The following is a 6,493-nucleotide window of genomic DNA, read 5'->3' on the forward strand; positions in this document are numbered from 1 at the left end:
TGATTTTCTCTCCTACTTTTTTGTAGGTTTTGCAAGGTATGTATAGGTAATCTACTAGCTAGTTAACATTTGTTGTTAAAGTAATTGAGCTTGAACGTTACTCGATCGAATCACAATGGATTACTATTTGTTTTAACCTTATCTCAAATTATACAGTATTATGCACGTGTAATCACATTAGATTATCATTTGATTAGAGTCATTAGACCGTAAAATAATGCTAATCCCATTGCCATTTGCCAGCTTATCGATCGGTGATTAATTTAATTTAGTTTTACTTGGTGACCTATCGAATCTCAAAATGTGACTGGAGCCTAGCCTTCAATTAAACTAGGTTTGAGATCTTGTTCGATTAATGAAATCGGAAAGTAACAATAACATATATAATAGATGGTTGAGTGGAGTGTAAGGAGTCGTGCATTAGATTAATAGATAATGTTGTATATAGTTCAATGGACAACCCAGAATAATCTCGAATGATGTGAACTTTTCTACATATGAATTGGTACGTGTCGTAAGCATAGCATGGCAAGTGATGCACACAAGGTGTGGTCCTGTAAGAATATTAATAGAGTTCCGTATAGTCCAATTATTTCATTTTCATTAGTATGAATGTTTCTCAGGATCTGTCACCCTTTTGTTAAGAAAAGTTACCACAATCACTTAAGATAGAGTTTTTCTGGATGATATGCGTATCCAACTACTAGCTCGGATTAATTGAAAGATGGAAAATTATGATTGATGTATCTTTTAAACGTCTTAGATGTATTTTGGGATTTTTTTTTTTGATGAAGCATTTTGAGAATATTGTTATATAGAGAAAATCGTATCTGTGTATTAAATTACTTGCGTTTTTAACTATGTGTGCATTAAATTGATCTGTGTCTATAACTATTCATCTATTCATGTAGTAAATACTCACGTGTTTAACTAGTGGTTAAATTGATTTATACTTTTAAATTGATTTATACACAAGTGCACTAGTGGTTTGGCACAAGTAGTTCATCATAGATTAACTTCATACAAGTATAAATCAACAAGAGATTTTTTTTTTTTTTTTTACAAGAGATAATTACAAGAGTACTGATTCTTACGAGTGTAATGCTACATAAAGTTTTGTTTTCATTTATATTGATGCATAATCGTATACAAGCAAAACCAACTTTAATCGATCAAGAAAAAGAAAAAGAAAGTTATTCAATCTAGTTTTCAACTTTCTAATCAGTAGATTAGTCATGCACTCATGCACACTTGGGAAAAGTCCACGGCTTGGTGTTCGCACATTAATTTGTCAAAGGTAAGCATGCATGTTTACAAGGAAATTCACCACATCCACACTTTTTTTTTTTGCATGTTTATATGGAAATTCACAACATCCACACATTTTTTCCCCTTTTGTTTTATTAAAAAGTGGAGCTCTTGATGATTGATGCATTTGAACTAACCCTCTCCACAGATGTCGATTCAAACGAATTTGATTAGCATAGTTATTTAAAAGTATATGTTTTTGAAGAATCTCTTATCCAAACTCTAACCCTAACCCTAACCCTAATTCTTTTTTAGTAAGCTGCTAGGTGTTGAGACGGTCCAAATTAGTCCACATCTTCAGGGCTACTGGCGTAGGTTTAGGCGACCTCCAAAATTCACGGTGGTGCCAAGCACGTTTACTTTTTCCATTAAAGGAGTCTCGGCGGCGGAGCTGGCTACACATATGCATCGCTTCTGGGCCAAGCTGGTAACTCCAACCGCACTGGTTCGTTTAGTCCGATCCACTGATGCTGCTTTCGTTAGGCTCTTTCCGGCTCCAAGCGAAAGGCATATGTAGCCTTGATCACCTATGGTGAGCGTATAAAGATGGAGAAACCCGCAGTACCAAACATTGTGTGCCTTGGTTTTAAACCTGATTTGGTTATGAAGAACAAGAATTGCGTGTTGGAGGTTTCTCCTGGTCGTCCTCCTGGTAGGAAGAATAACCCTAAGGTGGAGGGTCTGAAGCCTTGAAAACTGTCCACCCAAGTTGGTCCTAAAAAGCCAAGGAATAAGCGATCTGTTAAGGTGTCCACGCATTTGTCATAGGTAAGCGATGATTAGTCAAAGCAATCTGTTAACTGAAGTATATGTTAAGGTGTCCACCCAAGATGATTTCATGCGTTATTCAGATACTTCAGATAGAGTGAGAAGAGTATTCTGGACAGCAGTACCCTCTGATGACATGAGATGGTTAGTCGGCAGTATCCCCTAACCATCGCTTCCTAGTAATCTATTCGGTATTACTATCCGATGCGTCATCTGGTAGGCAATACCCTCCAAATGACATGAGATGGTTAGTCGGCAGTACCCTCTAGCCATCGCATCCTCGTATTCCGAACAGCAATATGCTTTGATGAGTCATATAGTCGGTAGTACCCTCCAGATGGTATGAGATGATTATTTATGTATTATTCAAATACTTAAGATAGAGTGAGAAGAGTATAGATATTCCAGTTAATGCGAGTAGTTGTATAGTGTAATCAGTTCTTTCGGCACCTTCCTTTTAGTGGCCGCTAGTGAGTACTACTGATGAACTGATCTTAGTAGCTGCCGAGTGAGTGCTACTGGTGACATGATCCTAGTGATCGTCTGATGAGTGCTACTGGTAACATGATCCTAGTGATCGTCTGATGAGTGTTAACGTTACTGGTGACATGATCCTAGTAACAATCTGATGAGTTCTACTGGTGACATGATCCTAGTGATCATCTGACGAGTGCTACTGGTGTCATGATCCTAGTAGCAATCTGATGAGCTCTACTGGTGACATGATTTTAGTTGCCGTCTGATGAGTACAGCTAGTAACATGATCGTGTTCTTCCAAGATCCTTCATCTCAAACTCAAATTTCAAGTGTTCAGCAGTTTCTCTTAACTCTTTAAGGGTTTCCAAAGAAGATCATGTCACCAACATGAACCGCGATAGAATCCGAAACTTATCATGAAAAAGCGCGGGCATATCCTTTTCCAATCAAGTATCACTTTAGTGAGCATTTCAACCTCTTTGCAGACCGCTCTGTGGTCTAGAGCCACTTGACTTGGGTGAATACAGTCCACCAGGAACCTTCATGTATATTCCATATCTAGATCCCCATAAAGATACGTAGTGACCACATTTGTAAGCTGCAGGTTCAGTTATTCAGAAACTACCAAACTAACAGGGTAGTGGAGTGCAATGACATCCGTTACGAAAGAATATGTCTCCTCGTAGTCGATTCCAAGGTGTTTGTGAGAAGTCTTGATCCATAAGGCGAGATTACCATCTCTTTTTTTTATCACGCTTTCTAACGAAGACCTATTAGACAACAGATTCTATGTTAGAAGGTGTCAGCATCACTGGCTCGAAAAACCTTCCTCTTCGTTAGAGAATCCAACTTAACCTAGATAGTATCTTTCCATTTAGGCTAATTTTCTCTATGTTGGCATTCATTCATCAACGGAGCGTGGTTCGATATCATCGGACTCAACCAACTCATACGCAATGAAATGTGCAAATACATCATCAATCATGATGGAGTTTTTATCCTACGTCTCATGTACACTAGTGTAATTTTCATAGAGCTCTATATTTTGAGGAGTAGATTCTGACGTTGAGGCGTCCCCCAACGATAACTATAATCCGGAACATTCTCATGAGACGGATTTTGAGTGTCGATGATCAAAGGATTGAGTTGTGCCAAAGTATCATTCGAACCCACGGGCCTCCCACTCATCCTAGTTGGGGTCATGGCTTGTAAGGCCAGAGTGCTACTCTCTATGGCGTTGGTGCCATGTCTACCTCCTTGTAGGGTAGCGTTTACGTCCTTTCGTACGGACGTCCATCCTTACAGATATATTTGCAGCAGATATGTGTGATCTCGTCACTTTAGCAGGGATCAAGATGAGACATAGTGGGGACAGACCACGACAATTCATGTCGTTCCTACTGAACATCCGCGTTCATATCTCCCTCTAACGACGGGAAAACTGTCTCATCAAAGTGACAATCAGCAAAGCTAGCAGTAAAGAGATCGCCTAGCAAGGGTATTAAATGACGGACGATTGTTGGAGTCTCATATCCAACGTATTTGCCCATTCGTCTGTGAGGACCCATCTTAGTGCGCTGTGGCAGCGCTATAGACACATAAATGACACACTCAAATATGTGTAAGTATGAGATACTAATATCCAGTCACTAGCTATAACACAGAGATAGATTGAGTGGCGGTGGGTCGTAGACGAATTAGCATAGTTGTATGCGATATTGCATCACCCTAAGCGAATATAGGGAGATTGGTGGGCATTACCAATGTCCGGGGTACCATCGTAGTCGTTTTCACGAGACGATTTGGGTGTGTATATGAGAATATGATGTCCAACATCAGTCCCAGTAATATGCAATCATCATCGAAAGTCTTCGATGTAAACTCTCTAGCATGGTCAAGTCCAACTAACTGAATGAGATGATTCGGAGAGTGAGCCCATTGCCATATGATATGTGCTAGGAGTATAGTATAAGTAGCATTACAAGTGGATAATGGAACAACACGTGACCATCGTGTTTGCGCGTCAACCAACATCATGAAATATTTAAACGTTCGCAAGTTGGTTGAATCGGTCTACAGAATCCCCTCAGATTTTATGTAAGAACAGAATGAGTATTTTTGTATCATTTGCATAGGACGATCTCAATCTTAATTTCCATAAGGAACAGGCTTTGTAAAACGAGCGAGGGGCCTTAGAAGCAACCAATGATGATTTTGGTTGGGCTGAGTGTCTGCAACACTATTGGAAGCAAAGTTGGTGGCTACAATATCACAAATGGCGTCATTACCATGAAGGACGTCATCCATGGCATCATGGATAGCGACGTTACCTGCCCTAGGCCGGTGGTGGACGACAGCGGGCGCTAGAGGCAACTGCTGCTGTCACACTCAGTCCAGGAATCAACCTTTGATTCTTGCGCTTCATTTCGCTCGAAAGAATGGATGTCAGTGTGAAATTTTTAGTAGATGGGTCATCATATCATGACTAGGATGACATATCCTATCGTGGCAAAGCCAATATGTGTCTAAATCCAACATATCTGCTCTTATGACTTTATTGGATTTAATAGCTCGAATAGCGGTGACATAGATTCCACTAGAGAGACACATAAGTTTCTCTAAGATGTGCATTTATTCGCAATCATTAGAGATATTGTAAAGGAACTCTTTTCCGTTCTCTATATGTGTTTCCGCATAGAAGCCGTTGGCTCGAATAGCTCAATAGGGTTCGATTTTCCCTAGGAGCGTAGAGAGTTTTTGTGACAGTAATGAAAGTGTCATTTGGGAAAAAGAATTTGGGTTATTCCATGTCCTTGAACTAAACTTGATGGCCCAGCCATCGTAGTCACGGAGGAATGTATAGGCAACATCTCTAAGAATGATTTCCTATGGAGGTGAATGGTGTGCGTAGTCGCACTATCCGCAAGACATTGAAGTTCTCTAGGATTCATTCCTCAAAAGCTCATAATTAAAATGGAGTCATAATGAAAAGGACTCGAAATTTTATTCATAAGCCAACAGTATACATCATTATTTCTTTGACCAAAAGAAAATCTAATCCGAAATTAGCTAATGCAAAACAAAGGTAGTTTTTTAACTTCTTTCGGTAACTCTAAAATTAATATGACCAGGTGAGTAGAGAGATGTCAGTGGAGCAAAGCTCGCTTAAGTACCACTTATCTCAAAACTTTCCTAGACATCATGCTCATTTTGGATGAGCCTACTTGAAGAGAAACTGAACCAATGGCATTTAGTACAAAAATATATGGCAATTGACATATTACATCTCTTGGAAAAATAAAGACTTGAACAAAATCGCGATCTATTAATTCCAGCCAGATTTGAAGTTTTCAACCCTTAACTCCAGATCACCTTCTTGATCTTCTTGTTCCACATAGTGAGCTTCTCTTGCTTCACAATATGCTTTGTAGGCGGTGGTAATACTCTCACGAGCTCTACAAATGTGTGTCCAATGACCGAATGCTCCACATTGAGAACATACATCTCTGTGCTCAAACTCCCATGATTGAGGCGCTTTGAAAACGTCATTAGGATGGCTCTTAATGTTGGTGGCGCCACCAACATGGCCAGAGGCATTGCCTCCCTCTCTCTTTCCATTTTGAACTCTTTTGTTCCGTGTCCGCCTATTGTGGCGGTTATCTTCCTCATTGGAGCAAGAACATGGACCAAAACGTCCAGAATTTTTCCTAAATTTAGGGTTTCGCTCTTGGCGCCCTCCCTTAGAGACACGACTATAATTGGACTCCGGAATAGACTCTGTTCTCATGGGTCACAAATTATAGTTCTTCATAAGGATGTTATCATGATTTTCAGTGACATTTATGGCTCCAATGAGCTCATGAAACCTTATGATCCATCCTACAGTAACATCAATTCGATAGCTCTTAGCAACCATCAAGGTAGAGACGGGAAAGGTAGA

This window comes from Rosa rugosa, chromosome 2 (assembly GCF_958449725.1).
Source record: "Rosa rugosa chromosome 2, drRosRugo1.1, whole genome shotgun sequence".
NCBI lineage: Eukaryota > Viridiplantae > Streptophyta > Magnoliopsida > Rosales > Rosaceae > Rosa > Rosa rugosa.